We start from the raw sequence: 27,675 nt of genomic DNA, 5'->3' as shown, positions 1-27,675 counted from the left end.
AACACAGTGCTCATACAATATTTTTTTTTAATTGAATACCACCAAGATTTAAATGCCTGGCACATTAACAAGAAAATAATCTATTTGTCTAGATCTTAAGTGTAAAATATTAATATACTCTTGATTATACTTAAAATCACTGAACTCAAAGGGATAATGTGAGGAATTTCAAATCTTATTATGATAAGGTTAGGCTATATGCCATTATTTTAAATGATTTAACTTCTCTCAGTATAATATTGCTTCCAGATACACAGGCTCTGTCATCAGAGACTGACCAGAGATAGAATATTAATCTTAACCTCACAGATTTTTCTCTATATGACTTTAGAAGAGTACTCTTTCTACCAGAATGTTCTCATTTTTTTTGGAAATTGACAAATGTTAAGGACATTTGAAATTTCAAGGGATATACAACTCACAGAGCTTTTCCATTGGCCATCTTAATAATCTTATGTATCTTCATTCTATTCTTTCTCATCTTAAAAGTAAACTTCTTAGTATAGATGGTTTTTCATCAAGTGTTTAAAACAGACACATAAATCATGTATCAATATTTACAGAAACTTTCAGTAGGAAAAATTCCTAATGGTTTTGCAAAAGTGAAAGAGTTAGTCTCTCAGTCGGGTCCAACTCTGAGAGCCCAAGGACTGTGACCCAAAGCCTGTCAGGCTCTTCTGTCCGTGGAATTCTCCAGGCAAGGATACCGGAGTGGGTAGCCATTCCCTTCTCCAGAGGGTGTTCTGGACCCAGCGATCAGACCCAGGTCTCCTGCATTACAGGTGGATTCTTTACCATCTGAGCCACAGGGAAACAATGGTTTTTCAAACCTAACACTACTCTGTACCTTGAGTAATTTCCAGCCTATCCCCTGCTCTATTGTCCTCCGTCATTTAGTGTGCAATTCCCAGTACATTCTGATTCCACCTATCTTTGGTATCTTATTCCATCTTTGAACTATTTGAGCACCTGAATCTATTTTTTATGGTAGCAAAAATTACAGACTTGGGATTCATACTTTACTCCTTCTTTACTTTTAAGCCCAACATTAAAATAAATATATGCAGACTTTTCTTCTCTGAATTATCTCCCCGCCTATTCATCTGTCTCCATATCTATGGCTACCACCCTGCACTGGTCTTATCTGGACCAATGCAGCAGTCTTCGGATTGATGACTACTTCCCTCTCATTCTACTCCAAACAATTTTCTGTACTAAAGAAGTTGATTTTTCTACATCACAAATGTAGTCATACTACTTTGTAGCAAAAAAATCTCCAACCAGGTAGAGTACATAAGAAATATGAATCTAAAATCTTAGAAATCAGGTTTAGTCTAATGCAAATTTCTGTTATATTAGGCAAATTTTCTGTATGTAATGTGTATGTGTGTGTTTAGTCTAAGGCACTTCTATTAAAAGGGGATAATATTCTTTTATAATAATCTTTACTTTTATTTTTATTCTATCTGCTTGGACTCTATAGCCTTATTTATGCATTAATCATAATCTTGTTCTCATCTCCAGATGTGCTTCTGTCACCTTAATCCACTTTGCTATACATTCTATACATATCAATTGCTTTGTTTTGCCTTGTTTTGTTTTCTTCATTTCTCAGATGGCTTGTTCCAGCTTTTATACCTGATGCTTGCAGATGTTTCTCTCACCCTTTAACACCCTTCCTCTTCTCTGCATTTTCCCTAATTAAATGTTTATCAAATTTAATTTATAATTTTTATTCTTAGGGATGCTTTCCTTAACTCTCTGTTCTAAAGAGTCTAGTCTAGACAGTTAAGACACTTTGTGCTTAATTGCTCAGTTGTGTCCAACTCTTTGCAACCCCATGGATTGTAGCTCATCATTCTTCTGTCCATGGGGATTCTCCAGGCAAGAAACTAGAGTGGGTTGCCATGCCCTCCTCCAGGAGATCATCCCAACCCAGGGATCGAACCCAGGTCTCCTGAATTGCAGGTAGATTTCTTACTGTCTGAGCCACCAGGGCAGCCCAATACACATTTATACACAGCAAAAACAAATTTTAGATATTGTTCAATTATCAATATTGTCAAATATATTCTCAGGCTGAAACAAAGGTAACCTAGGGATAATGCTACAATTTACTGAAAATTGTGGAATATTAAATACAGTAGTGTAAATATTGTGCACTATGTCAGGGACCCCATCCCATGTTTATATTATGGAAATTATTAATAAGTAGCCAAAATAAAAAGCAGGAACAGGTTTATAGTATAAACTTTCAGTAGAAATTTTACATATGTATATACAAATGAAAATTAATTTTGATTTTTCTAAATTCTTCCCACTATTTTCCATACATTTAACATAAATAGAATAATACTATAATAAATATTGTGTTATACCTTTATTTTTTGCATTTAATAAATGTTTAACATTCTGTTGTGGTTATTAAAATGTGTAGGTAAATGAACCTGTATCTATCACACTGAATTATATATGAATCTACATCTTAGATTCAATCATTTATGGAAACAATTTACTCTTCAAAGATTTTATACTCATTCAAAATATTTTGAAGTCTAGAAAACCATTTACGTTGGATAGAAGCTATATATATTTTTTTTTATATGATACTATATTCAATTTTTAAATTTTCAAGGAAAATTCTGTATTATATCATGCTGTTTGGAATACCAAAGGGAAATTAAAATATTCATGGAAATACAAAACTTTCAGAATAAGTATTTTGTCTGAAAATATTAAAATTTAGTTACAAAATAAATATTTGCAATAAAACATAATATTATTTTAGTCATTCATATATTGAAATCATTACATTCAATGATGTAATAAATCATTGAAATAATTTTATTATTCTATTCCTACCTGTTTTAATCCCTGTTCCAGTATTTCATAATATTCCTTATTCTGTTAATTTAAAATTCCACTTTAAAAGAATTATTTTACACAAAATCAAACACATTTTAATGGCTTTAATTCACAATTTCATTTTAAAAATGAAAATTTTCAAAAGTTATTCTCTGGTGAAATATAACAGAAACAAAAGCCACTAAATTAAATTTTTCTTTATGTACATTATTAATTTTTAATTATATATTTAGAATTGATATAAATCAATATTAAAATTTATTCTTCCATAGCTTAAATATAAATGACAAAAATAAACTTCAAAATTAGCATTTTAAGGATCATGACAAAATAGAAAATTTAAAAATATTTTTTATCTATTATAAAGCAAAGCCAACATAAAATGCCTTAAGAAATGAGTGCCAAATGTAATTATTTTCTCCAGACATCAACAAACCAAGTAGTCCTCACTTCTTCATCATAACCTTTCTTGCCTCTTCTAGACTTGAATAAATACACTGAAAGCAAAATAAATTGTGGATAAATATCTCAAATGCTATTTTTTCCCAACAGTATTAGTTTTTCTATGCTACAATATTTTTACTTTCAAAAATTTGAAAAAATTAAACATGCACATGCAAAATAGGCTAAAATTTTGGACTGATAATTACTTTTATAAATCAATTTAAATATTTGGTTTAACATAATTCTGAATGTATCTATGAGGATACTTCTGGAAGACATTAACAACTAGATTGTCCTTTCCTTTTTTTTTTTAGATTGTCCTTTCCTAAGTGGTGTCCTCATCTAAGGCTGAATAAGGGACAATTACTGTTTCTGTGTGTTGTCTTCTATTCAGATTGGAAGTTACACCATTGATTCTGGTTTTCAAGTATTTGGAATTGGACTTAAACCAGTACATCAACATTCTAAGTCTCCAGTTTGCCAACTGCAAATCTTAGGACTTTTCAGGCTCCATAATCATGGGAGCCAATTTTTACATATATATGTTTATATGATAATATAATACAAATACATATTTGTCTATAATTATATATATATATATATATATATATTATATTTCCAGAGAAAGAATTGCTGCTACTGCTAAGTCGCTTCAGTCGTGTCTGACTCTGTGCGACCCCATAGATGGCAGCCCACCAGGCTCCCCCATCCCTGGGATTCTCCAGGCAAGAATACTGGAGTGGGTTGCTATTTCCTTCTCCAATGCATGAAAGTGAAAAGTGAAAGTGAAGTCGCTCTTAGCCACCCCATGGACTGCAGCCTACCAGGCTCCTCCATCCATGGGATTTTCCAGTCAAGAGTACTTGAGTGGGCTGCCATTGCCTTCTCCATATATACATTATGTATATATAAATTATATTTTATGTAAATAAAATCTGTATTTGTCTAGGTTTTCCTGAGGAAAATAAAGGGAGAATAGTCTTAAGGGAGATTGGAATGTTAGAGTAGCCTTGTTATTTAACATCTACTCACCCACACTGAAAGGGTGCAGAAAACATATCTTTCATCACTATTGTGGGATAAAACCTATGAGGTAGCCCAGTCATCCTTGAAGAGCTTTGTTATCACTGTTTTCTGTGATACAATGGACCTGCTATCACTGAACTGGGAAACCTAAGTGCTGTGGGAGTAATTGGATCCCAGAGTGACAGAGGTTAAGCGCACTCACCTGGCAAAAGATAGGTGGTAGGTTCATCATAGTGGTCCGCTGAGTCAAACAGCAGAATAGTTTGACTCATATAGATCTATGGCATTGGTTAACTGATTACAGTATTCCTAAAAGTGGATAGGAGGGCTACTAAATTCACACTTAACCTATAAAAGCCAAAAAGTTCAAGGTCAAGAGAGCAAAGCACCAACATGAATCATAAAAACAAATCAATCAGTTCCAGGCTTGAGCCAACTTACAGACCCAGAATCCCTTGAATAAAAGGATGCCAAGTCTTCTTGAGGAAGGATCCCAGTATAAACCAAACATTTTTTATTCTTTCTCCAAGTCTTCCCCCAAAAAAACCCTATACCTTTTTTTGTAAGGAGAACTATACACTGGGGATGGAGAAGGCAATGGCACCCCACTCCAGTACTTTGCCTGGAAAATCCCATGGTGGGCTGCAGTCCATGGGGTCGCTAAGAGTCAGACACGACTGAGCGACTTCACTTTCACTTTTCACTTTCATGCATTGGAGAAGGAAATGGAAACCCACTCCAGTGTTCTTGCCTGGAGAATCCCAGGGACGGGGGAGCCTGGTGGCTGCCATCTATGGGGTCACACAGAGTTGGACATGACTGAAGTGACTTAGCAGCAGAAGTGCACTGGGGAAAAGGAAATAACTGAACAGTTTGGTATTATTAGACATTGAACTGATATCAACTCCAGGAGAAGCAAAGTATCAGTGTGATCTGCCAACCCGAATAGAGGAGTATGAAACTCGGGTGACCAATAGAGTTTTGCCTGCAGTTCATCTCATACTGTACCGCATGTGTCCCCAAACCCATCTTGTGGTAAATAACACATTGTCACTTCTGGGCCATCCTACAACCAAAAAAATAGCACAGTGGGTTAGTGGGCCTCTTCAGATTTTGGAGGCAACATATTCCTCATTTGGGTGTTCTCTCCAAATCCATTTACCAAGTCACCTGAAAAACTGCTGGCTTTGACTGTGATAGGTCTGGGCTGGTTTGCAAGCTACTCCATCACTTTGGCCATATAACCCTATAGATCCAGAAGTTCTTAAAGTAGCAGTGGCAGGTAGAGATTTTGGTTGGAGCCTGTGAGAGGTGAATTGCATTACAGACCCTCCTGATTTTGGAACAAGGCCCTGCCATCCTCTGTGGATAACTAGTCTCCTTTTGAGAAAAACCTCTTGGCTTACTACGGAGGCTTACAAACTAATTTCTTAACCCATGGAGTACCAAGTGACCATGCAGTCCGAGATGCCCTTCACAAACTGTGTGTTATCTGACCTATCGAGCCATAAAGGTGAGTGTGCATGACAGCATTCTATCCTCAAATGGAACTGGTTCATATGTGATCAGGCCTGGACATACCCCCAAAACTCAAGTAAAAGGACAGAAAGAAGTGACCCAAATGCCCATGGTCTCCACTTCTGCTACACTGACTTCTCTACCCAGCCTGCATTTATAGCCTCATAAGTTCCTTCTTCAGGTGACAGAAGAAAAATCTTGGGTCTGGTTTAAAAATTTTCTTCATGATTTTCAGGAATCACTGAAAGTTGGACTGTAACACTACAATCATTTTCTGAGACATCCTTGTAGGATAGTGTTGAAAAGAAATACTCCTAGTGGACAGAACTTCAAGCAGTGTGTGTATATGTGCGTGTCTGTGTATGTGCCACACACACATATATACCCTATATAACATGTTATATGTTTTCTGTTTCTCTGAAGAACTCAGAATAATACAACCTTTTGAAGCAAAGTTTGCAAAATCAAAGCAAATTCACTTATAATCACCTTTCCTTTAAAAATTAAAAATAAAGTCTATTAATTGTTTGCTCACTTAATTTTTGTTGAAAGTGCTTCTAAATGCAAAAGTAGGCCATATTGACCAACTCTTATAAATAATCCTTATACATCCTTAAAATTATATTTGGAATTTTCTAACATTCTGCTCAAACTTTAGTGAGGAAAGCCAAAGAGCTCTTCCTGAGAGTTGCTAAGAAATAATTAATAACAATTATAATATATCTCTGATATTTTAATAATGTTAAAATACATCTTAAAAAACAGTACATTGTGTGTCAGTTTTAACAGTGTCTTTTTGCATATTTCTTTCAGATAAAACAACTTTTTAAATTTACTTATATTAGGTATTGGCTTCATAACTTTATGTTAATATCCAGTTCTATAGTAAATAAAACCTAAATAGAAAGCCACTGATATGCAATATATTTACATCATAAAGATTTCTAGCTTAAGCTAAAATACATTAGTTGGACTTATACTCTCATAGTAAGCAAGTAAAAATCTGGACAAAATATATGAAGTTTCTGATTATAAGAACTGAAGAGCAGAGGGGAAGCAACAGAATAAGATATAAATTCACTCTAGCATTTGTTTGGGAAGAGCTTTATTGTAGGGATGTGTAGCCTGTGTACAGAGATTAGCAATACTGCAGAAAAACAGAGATCAGAATCCAGGGCTGCTATTGTGGCATGAATTTCCTGGAGAGGATACAAACAGGAGAGAACCAGAGAACCACAGAAGGGCCTAACCAAGGTAACTTTGTAAGATTCCTGCTAAAATTTATAGTAGAATCTTAATCTGTACATATACAGGGAGGAAGGCCCAGAAAAAGACACTTCTGGGAATCTAAGATTTTAACAGATAATGTCAGCCACTGCAAAGAATGGGAAGAGATAGGAGTTTGGACACAACTAGAATAATTCATCTTAAGTGAGTATCTTGGGCATTAAGACTTGAGAAAACCCATGCCTCAGGAGAAAGGAATGTGTTCTATGAATAAAAAAGTACATTCTAAGAAGAAAAGACTAACATAGACCCATTCAAATAGTTTCTAGAATCAAAACAACAAGACACTGTATCATCTATAATACCCATAATATAGTAATTTAAGTTAATTAGTAAAATAAAAGGAAAATTATATATATTGTGTGTATATATATATATATATATATATACACACACACACGCATAATATTACATGGATAGATAGACATAAATAGATAGATAGATAGTGACTTCCCAATTGGCTCAGCAGTAAAGAATCCACTGCCAAGCAGGAGAAGCAGGTTTGGTCCCTGGGTCAGGAAGATCCCCAGAAGAAAGAAATGGCAATCCATTCTAATATTCTTATCTGGGAATTCCCCTGGACAGAGGATCCTGGCAGGTTATGATCCATGAGGTGAAAAAGAGTTGGTCACGACTGAGGAGATAAGCAACAACAAAATCAGGAGAAAAATGTTATATATACATACACATATATATGTGTGTCTGTTTGTATCTCCATCTCGATGGAAGGAAACAACTCAGACATGTGAACTAACAAAAGTATATGTACTTAGAGAACCAATTAATATACATGTAGTTAAAAAGAGAGGAAAAAGTATGGCAGAGAATAATTTTTAAAAGAGATAATGGTGATCATTCTCCAACTTAGTGATGGGCATTGAGCCATATATCCAATTTCAGTGAATTTCAATGAAAATAATTACAAAAAATGTAAATGGGGGCACACGAAGGTTAATCAATGAAAACTAAGTTTTAGAAAATAAATTGATGTTTCTTAATTTTTATGATTTCCTCTTTAGTTATTGAGAAGTGTATTATTAATTTGCAAATGTTTTCTTATTATTTTTATCACTTTTAATCTGATTCTATTGTGAATAAAGAGATCTTTAAAGCATCCAAAAAAATAAACATATTCTCAGAGAATTAGAATTATTGAAATGCAAAATTGTTGAGTAAAATAACTTTCCAAAATAAAGAAATAATAACATTTCAGAGAAAAATGCTGAGAGAACTGACTATAATAGGACTTTCATTGCAAAAAATACTAAGTGGATATCATTAGGCTGTATAAAAATAATACTAGGTTGAATCCTTGACATAAGAAATGAGGAGCCTTGGAAAGGGAAAAACAGTTGGTAAATCTGAGACTTTAGACATATTCCTTAAAAATAATTGATTGTTTAAATCTAGGATAATAGCAATGTATTATGAGGTTTCTGCTGCTGCTGCTAAGTCGCTTCAGTAGTGTCTGACTCTGTGCGACCCCATAGATGGCAGCCCACCAGGCTTCCCCATCCCTGGGATTCTCCAGGCAAGAACACTGGAGTGGGTTGCCATTTCCTTCTCCAATGTATGAAAGTGAAAAGTGAAAGTGAAATCGCTCAGTCATGTCCAACTCTAGCAACCCCATGGACTGCAGTCTACCAGGTTCCTCCATCCATGGGATTTTCCAGGCAAGAGTACTGGAGTGGGGTGCCATTGCCTTCTCCATGAGGTTTCTACAGCACAGTAAAAATAAATTATATAGAAATAATCGCCTAGTGTATAAAAAGTAACTGGAATTGCACTTTTACAAAGTTATAATGTTTTGTAATAAGGGCATCATATTCTATTTGGATATAAATTAAGGATGGATACTTATCTTTATCTTTTAATTGTTCTATAATCCTTAGCACAACCACTAAATAATATAAGAAGATGAGGCTGAAAATATCAGAGTGAAATTTAAACTATAGGGGAGAAAAAAGGGGAAAAAGAGACAGGAACACTGTTTCATAAACAAAGACAAGAAACAAAGAAGGAGTTAAAAAAAAGAATAAGTAGGACAAATATAATACAAATAGATCATAACATATTAATAGACTAAAACCTCAAGTAATAAAGAGATTATGAGAATCCACTAAAAAATACTTAACTATTCATATATTCCAACAGCCATGATTTCAATTTAATAGTACAAATACATTTAAAGTAAAAAAATAAAAACATAAGAAATAATAATTTTAGGAGTATATGTGGGGCTATATTAATACCAAACAAAATAAAGTTTGAGAGATGATAAAGAGGAATATTTTATAATGATAAAAGGGAATTATCTTAAAAATATGTAACAATAACTATTGTGAATGGAACTAAAAGAAATTTTAGAACTACACAAAGGTGAAAGTCTCTCAGTCATGTCTGACCTTTTGTGACCCCATGGACTATACAGTCCATGGAATTATCCAGGCCAGAATACTGGAGTGGGTAACCATGGCCTTCTCCAGGGGATGGTCCCAACCCAGAGATTGAAACTAGGTCTCCTGAATTGCAGGAGGATTCTTTACCAGCTCAGCCACCAGAAAATACATGAAGTGCATTTCATAAAACTTAAAGTAGTAGACAAATTGAAATCACAGTTGAATTTTATTATGGGAATGATCAAGTTTTATTTCTTCTATATATAATCAAAATTATGACATTTTAGAATAGATGATCCCATTGAGTCATTATGCTGTCCACATATAATTAAAACAGCAAATAACAATTTAGGCACAAAGAATAGGTAGGTTCACTTAATGCTGTACACTCATATTAATACAGAAAGTTCCCTACATACAAACAAGTTCTATTCAGACTGTGTTCTTAAGTCCTTCAAGGAGGTGAAACATGAGTCCCACCCTTTAAATGTTGATAGAACATAGTGGCTTTCTCCCAAGAACACACTAAGGAAAGGGAAAAAATAGAGTATCTTTACAGAGGAGACACTGTACAAACACTAAGTCAACTAAGTTAACATTGACAGTAATACATCATTTTGAAAGTAATACCCTTGACATGATGTGATGAAATGGCACTTTACCCCACTTTACCCCTGTGGTCTTTTTCCCCAAACCATAGTCCTAGTATAATCTTGAAAAAGAATATGAAATAAATCCTATTAGAGGAACATATTACTAAAGACATAACATGGACTCCTCAAATCTTTGGAGGTAATAAAAAATGAAAAGAATCTGAGAAACAATCACACAACATAGAGAAGCCTAAGGAATATGAGGACTAAATGCAGTGTGGAAAAGATAAAAGATACTAGGTAAAAAGTTCAGTTCAGTTAAGTAGCTCAGTCGTGTCTGACTCTTTGCAACCCCATGAACTGCAGCACGCCAGGCCTCCCTGTCCATCACCAACTCCCGGAGTTCACTCAAACTCATGTCCATTGAGTCAGTGATGCCATCCAGCCATCTCATCCTCTGTCATCCCCTTCTCCTTCTGCCCCCAATTCCTCCCAGCATCAGAGTCTTTTCCAATGAGTCAACTCTTCGCATGAGGTCGCCAAAGTACTGGAGTTTCAGCTTTAGCATCAGTCCTTCCAAAGAAATCCCAGGACTGATCTCCTTCAGAATGGACTGGTTGGATCTCCTTGCAGTCCAAGGGACTCTCAAGAGCCTTCTCCAGCACCACAGTTCAAAAGCATCAATTCTTTAGGGCTCCAAATAAAATGTAGACTTTATTCAATAATAATTTGTCAATATTGGTTCATTAATTGTAGGAACTATGCTATAGGAGTGTAAGAGGTTAATAAAGGAGAAACTGGATGTAAGGTATTTGTGAACTAACTGCTGTATCTTTGTATATTTCCTGTAAATTAAAAACATATTCTAAAAATATTACAGGAAGTCCCCTACATATGAACCTTCAAGTTGTGAACTTTCAAAGATGAGAACCATTGATTCTATACATGTCAAGCATGAGTGAAATTGTAGGCTTGTCTTCCATCTCCTATTGCTGATGATCCTTCAGCTCTACAATCTCTCAACTGCTTTCCCTCCTCCTGTCAGTAACTCTTCTTGCCTGTTCATTCAAAGTCACTCCTGTTTGCCAGCTATTGTACTGCACTGCTGTACTTTTCAAAGTACTATACTGTAGGATTAAAAAATGTTTTATTTATCTTTGTGTTTCTTGTGTATTACTTATGTGAAAAGTATTATAAGCCTGCATTGTACAGTACTATGAAATAAGGGGGCTTCCCGGATGGCTCAGCGGTAAAGAATCCTCTTGCCAATGCAGAAGGCACCAGAAATGCTGGTTCAGTTCCAAGATCTCCTGCAGGAGGAAATGGCAACATGCTCTGGTATTTTTACCTGGAGAACTCTATAGACAGAGGAGTCTGGCAGGTGACAGTCAATGGGGTCGCAAAGAGTTGGACATGACTGAGTGACTGAGCAGGCATTCATGCACTATGAAACTAGCTGCATCTATATGCAGTTTGTATATATATATACATATATATATACTTGGAGCCATGAAATTAAAAGATGCTTTCTCCTTGGAAGAAAACATAGACAACCTAGACAGCATATTAAAAACTAGAGACATTACTTTACTAACAAAAATCTGTCTAGTCAAAGCTATGGTTTTTCCAGTAGTTATATAGAGATGTGTGGGCTGAATTGTAAAGAAGGCTGAATGTCGAAGAATTGATGCTTTTGAACTGTGGTGTTGGAGAAGACTGTTGAGAGTCCCTTGGACTGCAATGGACATGAGTTTGAGGAAGCTCTGGGAGTTGGTGATGGACAGGGAGGCCTGGCGTGCTGCAGTTCATGGAGTCGCAAAAAAAATTGGACATGACTGAGAGACTGAACAATACTTGGATATTTTAAAATACTAATTTTAGCACTTAAAGAACAGAAAAACAAATACTAGTAAAGATATAAAACATTTGGACAGTGCTATTTACCAAATCACTAGCAATAATATTTTCCTAGAACAAAATCTAATATGTGCATAATATACATTTTTCAAGTGCATGTGGGGTATTCTTCACATTTTGCTATGTACTACTGTGATGAGCTAGAATTAACCAACATCCCACAGTCTATTTATGTATAATCTGTATTATATGATTCCTTCCCAAGGTGGTGCTAGTGGTAAAGAATGCAGGAAACATGAGAGACTAGGGTTCAGTCTTTCATTTGGGAATTTCCCCTGGAGTAGGAAATGGCTGCTGCTTCTACTGCTGCTGCTAAGTTGCTTCAGTCATGTCCAACTCTGTGCGACCCCATGGACAACAGCCCACCAGGCTCCCACATCCCTGGGATTCTCAAGGCAAGAACACTGGAGTGGGTTGCCATTTCCTTCTCTAATGCATGAAAGTGAAAAGTGAAAGTGAAGTTGCTCAGTTGTATCCGACTCTTTGCGACCCCACGGACTGCAACCTACCAGGCTCCTCCATCCATGGGATTTTCCAGGCAAGAGTACTGGAGTGGGGTGCTATAGTATTCTTGTCTGGAAAATTCCATGGACAGAGGAGCCTGGCAGGCTACAATCTATGGGACCAAAAGGAGTTGTAAATATAATATACAGAGGCAATACTATCCATATCAAAATTCCAATAAGTATTTTTAATAACAAATTGACAACTAAATTTAAAATAAACATGAGAATGCAAAAACGTGGAGTAGCCTAGACAATTTTGAAAACAAAAGCAAAGAGAACTTATGTTACTATATTGCAAGATTTCCTACCTAACTGTGATAATGAAACCAGTGAGGCATTAGAAAGACTAATAAGAACTATAGAAAATGTGGAAGTAAACTCACAGAGATAGTCATTTGAATTTAAAAAAAGGTGTCAATGCAATTTCATTGTGAAAGTATTTTCAATACATCCTGCTGTAGCAACTTGGTTATCATTATTTTAAAAAGATAAGAAACACCATCTATATATCACATCATCCATAATAATTAATTTGAGATAAAGACATAAAAGAACTATACAAAAAAGATCTTGATGACCCAGATAACCACAAGGTATGATTACTCACCTAGAGCCAGACATCTTAGAGTGCAAAATTAAGTGGGCCTTTGGAAGCAACACTACCAACAAAGCTACTGGAGATGATGGGATTTCAGTTTAGCTGTTACAAATTTTAAAAGTGGATGCTGTTAAAGTGCTGTGCTCAATATGCCAACAAACGTGAAAAACTCAGCAGTGTCCACAGGACCAGAAAAGACCATTTTCATTTCAATCCCAAAGAAGAGGGATGCTAAAGATACTCAAACTACTGTCCCTGGGACAAAGAACACTGGAGTGGGTGCACCTTCTCCATTTCACATGCTGGCAAGGTAAAGCTTAAAATATTCCACGCTAGGCTTCAGTTCAGTTCAGTCAATTCAGTAGCTCTGTCATGTCTGACTCTTTGTGACCCCATGCACTGCAGCACGCCAGGCTTCCCTGTCCATCACCAACTCCCAGAGTTTACACAAAATCATGTCCTTTGAGTTGGTTATGCCATGTAACCATCTCATCCTCTGACATCCCCTTCTCTTCTTGCCTTCAATCTTTCCAGGCATCAGGGTCTTTTCAAATGAGTCAGTTCTTTGCAATTAGGTGGCCAGAGTATTGCAGTTTCAGCTTCAGCATGAGACATTCCAATGAATAGTCAGAACTGTTTTCCTTTAGGATTGACTGGTTGGATCTCCTTGCTGTCCAAGAGACTCTCAAGGTTCTCCAACATCACAGTTCAAAGGCATCAATTCTTTGGCACTCAGCTTTCTTTATAATCCAACTCTCACATCCATACATGACTACTGGAAAAACCATAGCTTTGACCAGACAGACTTTGACTTTGTTGGCAAACTAATGTCTCTGCTTTTTAATATGCTGTCTAGGTTGGTCACAGCTTTTCTTCCAAGGAGCAAGCGTCTTTAAATTTCATGGCTGCAGTCACCATCTGCAGTGATTTTGGAGCCCAAAAAGTAAAGTCTGCCACTGTTTGCACTGTTTCCCCATCTATTTGCCATGAACAGATGGGACTAGATGCCATGATCTTCGTTTTCTGAATGTTGAGTTTTAAACCAACTTTTTCACTCTCCTCTTTCACTTTCATCAAGAGGCTCTTTAGTTCTTCTTTGCTTTCTGCCATAAGGGTGGTATCATCTGCATATCTGAAATTATTGATATTCCTCCCAGCAATCTTGATTCCAGCTTGTGTTTTATCCAGGTCAGCATTTCTCATGATGTACTCTGCATATAAGTTCAATAAGCAGAGTGACAATATACAGCCTTGACATACTCCTTTCCCGATTTGGAGCCAGTTTGCTGTTCCATGTCTAGTTATAATTGTTGCTTCCTGATCTGCATACAGATTTCTCAAGAGGCAGGTCAGGTGGTCTGATATTCCCATATCTTTCAGAATTTTCCACAGTTTATTGTGATCCAATATCAATAACCTCAGATATGCAGATGACACCACCTTTATGGCAGAAAGTGAAGAGGAACTCAAAAGCCTCTTGATGAAAGTGAAAGTGGAGAGTGAAAAAGTTGGCTTAAAGCTCAACATTCAGAAAACGAAGATCATGACATCCAGTCCCACCACTTCATGGGAAATAGATGGGGAACGAGTGGAAACAGTGTCAGACTTTATTTTGGGGGGCTCCAAAATCACTGCAGATGGTGATTGCAGCCATGAAATTAAAAGACCCTTACTCCTTGGAAGAAAAGTTATGATCAACCTAGATAGCATATTGAAAAGCAGAAACATTACTTTGCCAACAAAGGTCTGTCTAGTCAAGGCTATGGTTTTTCCAGTGGTCATGTATGGATGCGAGAGTTGGACTGTGAAGACAGCTGAGCACTGAAGAATTGATGCTTTTGAACTGTGGTGTTGGAGAAGACTCTTGAGAGTCCCTTGGACTGCAAGGAGATCCAACCAGTCTATTCTAAAGGACATCAGCCCTGGGTGTTCTTTGGAAGGAATGATGCTAAAGCTGAAACTCCAGTACTTTGGCCACCTGATGCGAAGAGTTGACTCATTGGAAAAGCCTCTGATGCTGGGAGGGATTGGGGGCAGGAGGAGAAGGGGATGACAGAGGATGAGATGGCTGGATGGCATCACTGACTCAATGCACATGAGTCTGAGTGAACTCCGAGAGTTGGTGATGGACAGGGAGGCCTGGCGTGCTGCGATTCATGGGGTCACAAAGAGTTGGACATGACTGAGCAATTGAAGTGAACTAAACTGAACACAGTCAAAGGCTTTGGCATAGTCAATAAAGCAGAAGTAGATGTTTTTCTGGAACTTTCATGCTTTTTTGATAATCCAACAGATATTGACAATTTGATCTCTGGTTCCTCTGCTTTTTCTAAATCCAGCTTGAACATCTGGAAGTACACTGTTCACGTACTTCTGAAGCCTGGCTTGGAGAATTTTGAGCATTACTTTGCTAGCGTGTGAGATGAGTACAATTGTGTGGTAGTGTGAACACTGTTTGGCATTGCCTTTCTTTGGGATTGAAATGAAAACTGACCTTTTCCAGTCCTGTCACCACTGCTGAGTTTTCCAAATTTGCTGGCATACTGAGTGTAGCACTTTCACAGCATCATCTTTTAGGTTTTGAAATATCTCAACTGGAATCCCATTACTCTCACTAGCTTTGTTCATTGTGATGCTTTTTAAGGCCCACTTAACTTCACATTCTAAGATGTCTGACTCTGGGTGAGTAATCACACCATTGTGATTATCTGGGTCATGTAGATCTTTTTTGTATAGTTCTTTTTGTATTCTTGCAACCTCTTCTTGATATCTTCTGCTTCTGTTAGGTTCATACCATTTCTGTCCTTTATTGTGCCCATCTTTGCATGAAATTTCCCCTTGGTAACTCTAATTTTCTTGAAGAGAAGCTTGTCTTCAACAGTACATGAACTGAGAATCTCCAGACATTCAAGCTGACTGCAGAAAAGGCAGATGAACCAGAGATAAAATTGCAACATCCACTGGATCATAGGTGAACCAAGAGGTTTCCAGAAAAACATCAACTTCTGCTTTACTGAATATCCTAAAGCCTTCAGCTCTGTGTTTACAACAAACTGCAGAAAATTCTTAACAAGATGGTAATACAAGACCACCTTATCTGCCTTCTGAAAAATCTGTATGGAGATCAAGAATCAACAGTTAGGACCAGACATGGAATGATGGACTGTTTTCCAATTGGAAAGCAGTACATCAAGGCTGTATACTGTCACCCTGCTTATTTAACTTATATCCAAATTACCTCATGCCAAATGCTGGGCTGGATGAAGCACAAGATGGAATCAAGATTGCCAGGAGAAATATCAGGTATATCAGTTATGCAGATGATACCACCCTTATGGTAGAAAGCCAAGAGGAACTGAAAAGTCTCATGATGAAAGTGAAAGAGGTGTATGAAAACCCTGGCTTAAGACTCAACATTCAGAAAACTAAGATCATGGCATCTGGTCCCATCACTTCATGGCAAATGCCTCTGGCAACAAGGGAAACATTGACAGACTTTATTTTCTTGGGCTCCAAAATCACTGCAGATGGTGAGTGCAGCCATGAAATTTAAAGACGCTTGCTTCTTGGAAGAAAAGCTGTGACAAACCTAGACAATACATTAAAAAGTAAAGACATTACTTTGCCAACTAAGGTCTGTATCAAAGCTATGGTTTTCCCAGTAGTCATGTATGGCTATGAGAGTTGGACCATAATTCCAAAGAATTGATGTGCTGTTGAGCTGTGGTGTTGAGCTGTGAGAAGACTCTTGAGTGTTCCTTGGACTACAAGATCAAACCAGTAAATCCTAAAGGAAATCAATCCTGAATATTCATTGAAGGACTGATGCTGAAGCTGAAGCTCCAATTTTGGCCACCTGATGAGAAGAGTTGATTCATTAGAAAAGACTCTGATGCTGGGAAAGACTGAAGGCAGGAGGAGAAGGGATTACAGAGGAGGAGATGGATGCATGGCATCATTGACTCAATGGACATGAGTTTGAGCAGTCTCCAGGAGATGGTGAAGGATAGGGAAGTCTGGCTTGAGTCGGACATGACTGTGCACTGAACAGCAACACAGACATGAATGTGATAAATGGAACAACAAAAGAAGCATATTGGAAAAAGAAACCATGGTTTTATGACACAAGGTAGGCAAATATTTCTTATAAAGAAACAATAGACCTCACCAATAAAGAAAATAAAACAATAGTTTTGATTTAGTAGATGCTAAAATATAGTCATCAAAAGACAATTTATTTTGATGTTATATGGTTAAGTGCATACACATTAACTATGGTTTTGTTTTCTTGGAGAACTGTCCTTTTTTATCATTAAGTATTGTTCCTATTTATTCCTGATAAGAATATTGATCTGATATTTGCTGTGATTGAAATTGATATAGATAATTCAAAGTTTGATTACTACTAGCTTGGAATATATGTGTCTCTTCACTTTAAACTTTTTGTATACTTATATTTAAAGTGAGTTCATTTTAAACAACATCTAGTGATATTTTGTATTTATTAATCATTCTCTATCACTGGTATATTTAAGTCATTCAAACTTAGAAGTTTTATTGATATAGTTTGTTTAATATTTACCATATTCACAATTATTTCTATTCATATCCCTGGTTCTTTGTTTATTTTCTTATATGTTTAATCTTTTTCTGCCCTTTCTGGTTATATTGAATATTTTCTATATTTTCTCTCAACTCTGGAGAAATAAATTATAATCCTTTAAAAAAGAGAGATAAAGGAAGTTTAAATTCATATTACTCAGTGAAACAAGCTAGTCTGAAAAGATTACACACTATATGATTTAAATATATTTTATTCTGTGAAAAGGCAAAACTTTAGAAATAAAAATACATCAGAGGTGCCAGGGTCTCAGGAAAGTAAGGGATGGATTGTGGAAGCACGTGGGATTTTCAAATTCCACTGCTTTGTATGTCAAGAGTCTTCCCAGGTGGCGCTAGAGGTAAAGAACCTGACTGCCAATGCAGGAGACATAACAGATATGGGTTCTGTATCTGGGTAAGGAAGATCCACTGGAGGAGGGCATGGCAACCCACTCCATTATTCTTGCCAGGAGAATCCTATAGACAGAGGAACCTGGCAGGCTACAGTCCATGGTGTCACAAAGAGTCAGACATACTGCAGCGACTTAGCAAGCACAGCACACACTCTGTATGACACAGTAATGGTGGATTCTTGGATCCACCTGTCAAAACCTATAGAGCTGTATGGTACAAAGAGTTAACTAATCTAAACGATGGGCTTTAGTTATATACAATGTTACAATATTTGTTATGTCAATTTTAACAAATGTGTGACACTATTGCATGATGTTAATAATAAGGTAAGCTATATGGAGTGAATGGAGAGGGAACTCTTTTTGATCCATTTTCAGTAAACACAAAAACTACTTTAAAAAATAAATTATTTTAATAAAACAAAACAACAAATACAAAGTCATAAAAAATCAATGTAAAGAAAATAAAAATCAAGCTATAGACTGGAATAAAATATCTGCAGAATTACATACTTTAGGAAAGATCTCATCTCTATAAAATGAAATACTAGAAATTAATAAACAAAAGACAAAGAATCTAACCAATACAAAATGGATAAAAGAACAACAGGCATTTCATAAAAGTAGTTGCTTGAACAGTTAAACATAAAAATATTTTCAACAATGTTATTCTTCATCAAAATGCTTCAATCTTGAACGCTTAATACTAAAATATTCCACAACACCTGAAATTGAAAGCTATATTGACAAAGACAAGCTATGCAAAGCATTATCCATAATGAAGGGTAACTTATTTTATCAATCTGATAAACTAATTTTGCAGCTTTTAATAGAGTCAATTACATAGTTACCCAAAGACAGTATATGCACTCCTTGATATGTACCTGTGTATGATAATGTGTACTTAAACATTTGTTTAAAATTTTTATATTGTATTCTTCATATTTATTTTATTTTATCAAATTGTTCAAAGATATTTTATTCAACATAATCTGATCATTAATAGGAGAATTGATAACAAATTACGTATATCCGTAAAATTGAACAGCACTCGGCATTTAACTACAAGATGCTGATGCATTCAGAAACATATATGAAATGCAAATATAGTACAGTAACTAAAAAATGTCAAATATGCAAGTGAAACATACAAATGAACATCTTGTATGAATGCATTTATATAAAGTTCAAAATTAGGCAAAACTTACTTATGGTGATAGTAAATCAAAGTATCAGTAGGTGGATTGGAAAGATCAAAGTGGCACTTCCAGAAATGATAAGAACTCTATACTTTGTTCTGAGAAGTGGTCACAAATGTATATGTGTGTGTGTGTGAGAGAGAGAGTACATGTAAACATATATGACATCACCAAGCTGTTAAGAATAGACAGTTGTTCCTATGTCTAACAGTTGTCTTTTCATTGTATGTAAATTGTGACTTAAAATCACTATAAAATGGTGTTCTTTAAACAAAACTGACAGAAAACAGAAGCTCAAGAAGACAATGGAATGCTGGGGCAGTGCTCTAGGTAGATTTATGTGCTGTGCTTAGTCATTCAGTTGTGTCTGACTCTTTGTGATGCCATGGACTGCAGCACACCAGGCTTCTCTGTCCATGGGGATTTTCTGGGCAAGAATACTGGAGTGGGTTGCTATGCCTTCCTCCAGGGGATCTTCCCAACCCAGGGATCGAACCTAGGTTTCCCACATTGCAGGTGAATTCTTTACCAACGGAGCCACCAGGGAAGCCTAGTTAGATTTATAGAGCTAGTTATTTTGATTCATGAAATGAAAGGACATGTCAGGACTCAGTCAATCCCTGATAGGTTGAGAGAGAACAAATTCCCGTAGCTCCCTACAAAATGTCTCATATGTCCATAACTTCATCCAATATCAACCAAAAAGGAAGTGATTGAACATGGTTGTGGCTGAGGTTTCCAAAAATGAAGACTTATAGCTAATACCACACAACCTCTACTGGTAGCCCTAAGGGTTAAAAATATGAGTTATGCAGGCCTGACACCAGTTATCATTTAAGTTTTTCTAATCATGTAACAGACATACATCAGAGAATACAAGTCAAGCATTGGAACAGCAATTTTCCATCAATGTGGTCTATACGGGTGTATTTCTTCTCTTCAAGCTACACAATTTTTACACTGTTATTACTATACTGAAAGAGTCAAGGAGACATTTTATGAATCTATCAAAATACATATAACATGCAGAGATTTTCTCTAATCAATAGGCAATAGAAACACTTTTTATTAAAAACAGGTGGCTAAAAAGATTATGGTTTGTCTTAATCATTCAAATGAACATGTCCTAACTTTGAGTATGAGAAGGATCCTCACTGAAATTGTTTGTAGAATCTAGCGGTAGGAATTGAAGAGTAGGGACATGCAATTATAAAACACTCCAACTTTTCATCTAAGAAAAATTTTTCTTCCATTACTCCTCCAGTGATGCCAGACCCATTTTAAAATACTGAACGTCTAAAGAATGCCTAAGACCTGATTTTGATGTTACTGAATTTACTGCACATATTTCTAAAGGTATTTTGGGATCAGTCATAATATCAACTCTTGTGGCCCAATTACGACAACCTATGAATGCAGTTCTATTACCAAGTAGCAAGGCTTGGCCTATATTCTCTACTTTTCAAATTCCTCATCTGCCTAGAGACAGGGATGAGAGTAACCAAGTGTTAATAAGACTTCTTTTGTCACCAGCTCTATAGGTCCATAAGGAAACCTACTAAGCTTTAAAAATCATTCTTAGGTGGAAAGAAAAGTGATAAGTAGAAGCAGAAGACATAATAAATGAAAAGGTTTATCCATTAAAGGACTATAACACTAGAGAGTGATTCAAGTATGCAGTATCCAAATGAGCATCTCAGCACAGGGGAGGAATACTCTTAGTTATCCCCCTCCTGTCTAATGATGACCAAAGACAATAAGGGGAGAAACCTCAGGACTTGTTATCCCCACAGAAGAAAGACTGAACTCCTACTCATTCCTTTGTGGTAACAACATATATGGTGACTTGATAAGCACCAGCCCCATTGTTTCAAATATTATGTGGGTATGTTGGGATCTTGTTTGCAGAGTCTCAGTAGGATTGAAATAATAGCCCTAGAACATTGTCAGGATGATGAAAAAGTCTTTTTTTTTTTTTAACACAAATAAGGCATTAGAAAAGCTATTTTCCAGAAGACCAGGAATGATTGGAAATTGGCCTTAAGAGAAAACAAAGCTCTAATTATATGGATTAATTTAATAATAACTTTAGCAAAGCTGCCAACAGTGGTGGCAGAGGGCTTATTCATTACAAGCACAGGGGATCAGATACAATCCCTGATGGGTTTAAAGGTCAGTGACTGTGTGGCTTAGCAAACCAAGCAAAGGAAGTTCAATTGTGTGAATGCTATATTAAACTTTAGGGAATAGTTCATCAGAAAGAAGTGTGGTGTTAACCATTGTTTTCTAATAGCCTGAATATCACAACTAAAATAATTGCAAGATTCAATTCATTGGGTTTGAATAAACAGAGGAGCAAAACTGTGCCGTCCCTATTAGGTGTATATAAACTGTGTAAAACGCTGACACCTGGACACTAACGTCCAAAACATTTTCCTATTATTGTTGTTAAATTCCCAAACCAGGTGTATCCCAGAATTCACACCATAATGTTCTTCAGTTACCATCTCATCAGTCAAACGGTATGGTACATGGGGAAATTACCACATTAATCTCTATGACAAAGCTATACAAAGAACAAATGCTTCAAAAATAGATTTATAGAATTAAAACCAGACTTGTGTAAATGATAATTCTTCAGAATGAGAAAAGATTTTTATGATCTTAATTGAAGCCACCACTTAACAAAGACCTGTGAAAACTTTGTCCAGAAAAGGAAGTAAAGTTGACCTTATAAAAATTAAACATTGAATAAAGGCTTACATCAGCATATATAAAAAACTCAAATGATTGTGTTCACTGAAGGATAAGAGTAATTGCACTGACAAAAAAGTTAAAACAACTCTGAAGACATATGATATTTAACAAGTTTTGCAAAGAAAATTCCTATTTATAATATAAGTTAAAAAATCTCATTCATTGTCATGTTAGTAAGATTAATCTTTGTAGATAATATAACACAAAATGTAAGACAGAAAGTAAAAATGTGTCTATAAAACATACAGTATGGAGATAATGACGGAGGACAGAAGATGACTAACAAATAGTTCACCTATAAAACGTTCTCTTTAATGAAGAAACACCCCTTAGGATGAAAGAACATAATCTAATCTCATTGCAAACATGCTAAGAATAGATATCCTAAAAACAAACTAATGGGGTTTAATGGGAGGAGAATACTTACCTTTAAAATGCTTTACTCGACTATACCTGGTTTAGGGTTGCCTTTAGTATTAAAGAATCTATGAATAATGAAACATACTCTCTGGAAAATATCATGTAAGCTCTATAAGTATAAAATGGAAATGCTTCATAACCTAATTGCACCATGATTTATAAAGCAAGTGACTGTGCTTTTTACCTTGACCTATTCTTGAGAAGTGGGCTTGAGATGCATCTTTTAGGGATCTTGGAATCTTCACTAAGTGCCCTGCACCTTTCCATCTGTATTTTAGCATAGATTGTGTGGTGTCCTTAAAACCATCAGGAAAGCTTACTTCCTGTTGGGCAATATCTCTGATCTGACAATTCCCTATCTTAGCTTAGAAAGAGAAGGCAATCATTTGTCATTTCTTAATCAGTGACATCCCAAGACTGTTCTCACAGATTCCATTTTTATTGATTCAAATATGCCTACAAAACTTTCATCTTCAATGAATAGGTTCAATTAAAAAGAAAGAAAGAAAACAATTCCCCTTAAGACTAATGTTCAGGGAATTAACCCCAAATGTGCCCATTTCTTAAGGAATGAACAGATTAAGGAAAGAATAATCAAAGTTGAACAGTAAGGCGGTTTTCAAAATAATAAACTAAATTATGTAATTAGGAAGTGTGCTAAATAATTGATATTCTATGCAGTATCTATACACTACCTGCAGTCGATTCTTCATATTAACTTCAGTGTAACCTCAGTGTTTATAGAAACTTTTATAATTCTGCCACATATTTCCTCATTTTTACTGAAAAACATTAAAGTTCATACTCAGTAATATATCAAACATTCTTCCTTAGAAAACCTAATGAGACAGTAATTTGACACATATAGGCATTATATAGTTTTGATTCTATTATTGCAGATTAAATTTTAAAATTTGACTATCATTCTATTAACATTCTATTAAATTTTTTCTCTATTATACTTCAAAAATATTTGTAAAAGAAAACTTAGGCACCAGTGCACTGCAAGTGTGCTCATAAAGGATTTTCTTCTAGACATTGCCATGGATACTACCTGAAAGAATTTGTCATTATAATAAAAATGTCCATATCCCTGTTTTCTATTTATATTTTCTCCCAAAGTAGTTTACCTATTTGAATGTCTTTACATACCAATTTATGCAAATGGTATCACATGTGATATCTCCATGCTAAATTTTCCACTATCTTTTCAAACCTAGCATTGAAATGACTGCCTTTCATACCCATCAGTGTGACAAATAGGCCATGTAAAACTTTATATGGCCCCATAGGAATTGTCTGTTTCTCTCTGAGTTATTCCCTCCTCATCCCCTCACTTTGCCTTTTGCAGTAGACTCCATTGTGGTCAATAGTGCAGCGGATCGTGACAAAGGTATTTCCTCTCTTTTTCTCTTCCCCTTCATTCAATCTGTCTTAGTCCTGTGGTGACATTTTTTTTTTTTTCTTCTGTTAACATCTTAGTTCTGACCACTGCTGTTGATCATCTGTAGTATTTCAGTGAATCGTTAATCAGTCTTTTTGAATCTCCTTCTCCTTTAGAACCCATGTTCCACACAACAACCAGACCAATTATTTTCAAAATAGAAGCAGTTATATGAAAATCACTTGGTTAAAGCACATTCATGTCTTTTCATCTTTTGATTGTGCTAAATTACACATACACACACACACACAAATAAAGGCAAAAGGTTACCATGGCTTTCAAGAACCCACGTGGCCTTGCTCTTTCTATCTCTCCAGATTTATCCAGGCATTATTTTCCTCCTTGCTCACTGTCACCGTACTTTCTTTATTCACCTTGGATCTCAATATAATTGAGCACAACCCCTTCAATTTGGAGTGACAGATGAATTACTGTGTCCAAGGTCATGCTAACATTTTACTGCAGAATGTTATTTAAGCCACAATTTATTGACTCTTCATCATCGTTTACTCCTCTTACAAGTATGTAAATTTCAATTAACAACAACACTTTCCATGACTTCCTTCATTTCTGATTAATTAACAATTTTGAACATTAATTCTCACCCTAACTAGACTTAGAGAAATTTAGAGCTGAGAAGTTTAGAGCTTTTGTCTTTTTGGTAACTACCTAATTTTTCCCATTCTTGGAAAATTAAATCGCCACTCTTTGGATCTTAAAAACCCACCTTCTGAGGTGAAGGTAGATAATTTTAATGTTATAAAGAATAATGAATGATAGTTTTTAAATTATAATAACTTAAGCAAAGGTTCATGAAATCATATGCTGACTGTATTATGTATGTCATTATAAACTTGAAATTAAGTAACAAATTACAATGGGCTGTTAGAACATTACCATAACAAACGTTAAACAGTTGTGAGGGCTTCCCATGTGGTGCTGGTGGTAAAGAATCTAACTTTCAATGCAGGAGACACAAGAGATGTGAGTTTGATCCCTGGGTTGGGAGGATCCCCTGGAAAAGGAAATGGCAACGCACTCCACTATCCTTTCCTGGAGAACCCCATGGACAGAGGTGCCTAGTTTGCTACAGTCCATAGGGTCTCAGAGTCAGACACAACTGAAGGGACTTAGCATGTATGCAAACAGTCATTGTAAACTAAAACCAAACATCAGTAGTCTATCATTCAACTATTCTGTTCTGTTGCTGCTTTAACCATTTACCATAGTCTTAATGACATGAAGTAACACAAATTAATTATCTTCCAATTCTTACAGTTCTCTTAGTCAAAAGTCTAAAAGGTCTAGCTAGGTTAAAATCAAGATTCCATCAAGGCTGCATTCCTTCCTAGAACATATAAGGGAGAATCCATTTTCTTGAGTTTTTAAGTTTCTTTTGCTTGCTTGATTCCTTGGCTTACAAGCTTTTCCTTCATCTTCAAAACTAGCAATGGCAAGTCAAATTATTTTCACATGGTATCTCTCTGAACTTTCTTTTGTGGTTGCATCCCTCTCTTTCTTTGTCCTTCCCTCTCCCTCTGACTATCAGAAGGATTCAAATTTTCTTTTGCCATATACTGTACAAAAATCACAGATTCTCAGTATTAGAATATAGGCAAATTTGGGACCATCATTCTACTTATCACATATTTTCAGGTACAGTTTATTACACTAATTATTCTATGTATTATATATATATTATAGTATATATCTACTATATAAATATCTACTATATTATATCCTACTATATTAGTAAATATACTATTTATATATCATACACTAAGCTGCACTAAGCATCAGTAGAGTGTAGTGGTTCAAAATATGTTCCTGAGAGGCAGACAGACTGGACCCAAATCCTAGGTCTGCAAATTGGTATTGTGTGACCTTAGTAAGTGACTTAACATCTGCATCTCCATAAAATCATCCTAATACCAGCAATCACTTTTAGAATTGAGGAATAAATTCATTAAAATGTAGGAAAAACTTAGAAAAGTTCCTAGACCATGGTTAGTGCTCAATGAAATATTAGACATAATCATAGGCATAATTCAATGAAGCTGTCCTTCCATGTCCTTTTTTTAATTTATCTGAATACATTTAATTAGCTTTTTATTCTTAATGCATAGTTTTAATATGCCCTTAAAACACTATAGTGGGATAAATTGAGTAATTTCTGTACATCTGATCCTTAAATTTTATTAATTTGTCCTTCAAAAATATCCTTTTATTTAATTGAATTTTAATATAACTTTTACATATTTAGTGGATTTTAATATCAAATATAAAATTTTAAAAGGAGTAAACTTCTCTTTGAAATTTGTAATCAGGTTTGCTGAGGAGTGATATTGAGAACATTTGATATAGTATTGATGAGAAACTTTTACATATAAATGAGAAATGGTTCTTTAAATTTTTAAATATTTTATTGAAATATTTATAATGTTATGCCCATCTCTGTGGCACAGCAAAGTGAATCAGTTACACACATATAGATTTTTAAAAATATATTTTATACATTTTTATTGTGGTTTATCACAGGATATTGAATAGAGTTCCCTGTGTTATCCATCCTGTTTGCATCTGCTAATCCCAAACTCCCAGTCCTTCCCTCTTCCGCCTGCCTCCCCATTGGCAACTACAAGCTTGTTCTCTATGTCTGTGAGTCTGTTGCTATTTGAAAAAATGGTCTTAAAAACATGTTGGGAGTAATAAAGTCAACTTATTTTTGTTGTCAAATTGATATTCCCATAAATATTTGAAATTACCTAAATATATATATTTTTTGGTGGCAAATTTAATGCACAAATATAGGCATGCTGAAGATTTCATGCTATACAAATTTATGCTTTCTGTACTTAAAATAAATTAATACATTCTGACACCTGTTATACTTTAAACAAAATACATTATTTTACATGTAAATTCTATTTAAAGATTGTCTCAAAGTCATTTGGCTTCCCTAGTGATTCAGTTGGTAAAGAATCTGCCTGAAATGCAGGAGACCTGGGCTTGATCCCTGGGTTAGATCACCTGGAGAAGGAAATGGCAACCCACTCCAGTATTCTTGCCTGGAGAATTCCATGGACAGAGAGGCTGGCAGGCATGGGTAGTCCATGGGATGGCAAATAGGACATGACTGAGAGCCTAGACTGAGACACTAACTTTCTTTTCACTTTCAAAGTCATTGAGACATTGAGTTTAAAAAGATAGATTACAGAAGCAAATTTAGTTTCTCATTCTTTCTCACAAGTCAAATGAAATATGAAAAAAAATACTCAAGTGAATGAATTTAGAGTAATATTGAGAACAAAGATGAATGCATTAGTTAATTCTAGCCAAGTCTTAGAGCAGAGCAAATAAGTGAGATTTACTAACATGATTCTATAAAAAAAAAAAGAGACCCAAAGCTCAGAAAAACAAAAAGAACACTCTAGTGAGGAATGGAGAAGCTTGTTTAATTTTTGTTTCATATATATATATATATATATATACATATATATATATACACACACACACTAAAACCCTGAGATTAACAGAAAAGTGAAAATGAGAAGGTTGAATATTGAAGAACTTAATTAAATAATATTTTAGGCAATGGTATCATTGATTGGTTGATTTTAGTTACTCTTCTTCCCTAACCAACATGGGGGAAAGAGGCAGTTTACCTTTAGAATGAAGCAAGAGATC

General features: G+C 35.4%; 1 protein-coding gene across 2 annotated transcripts in view; it reads right to left on the bottom strand.

The window, feature by feature from the left end:
• CDH9 (cadherin 9) overlaps nucleotides 1–27,675 on the bottom strand; it is an 84,737-nt gene that overhangs the window by 35,189 nt on the left and 21,873 nt on the right. The window lies entirely within an intron of this gene.

This window comes from Bos mutus, chromosome 20, assembly GCF_027580195.1.
Source record: "Bos mutus isolate GX-2022 chromosome 20, NWIPB_WYAK_1.1, whole genome shotgun sequence".
In the NCBI taxonomy this organism is placed as follows: domain Eukaryota; kingdom Metazoa; phylum Chordata; class Mammalia; order Artiodactyla; family Bovidae; genus Bos; species Bos mutus.
This window is presented reverse-complemented; position numbering and strand designations above follow the sequence as displayed.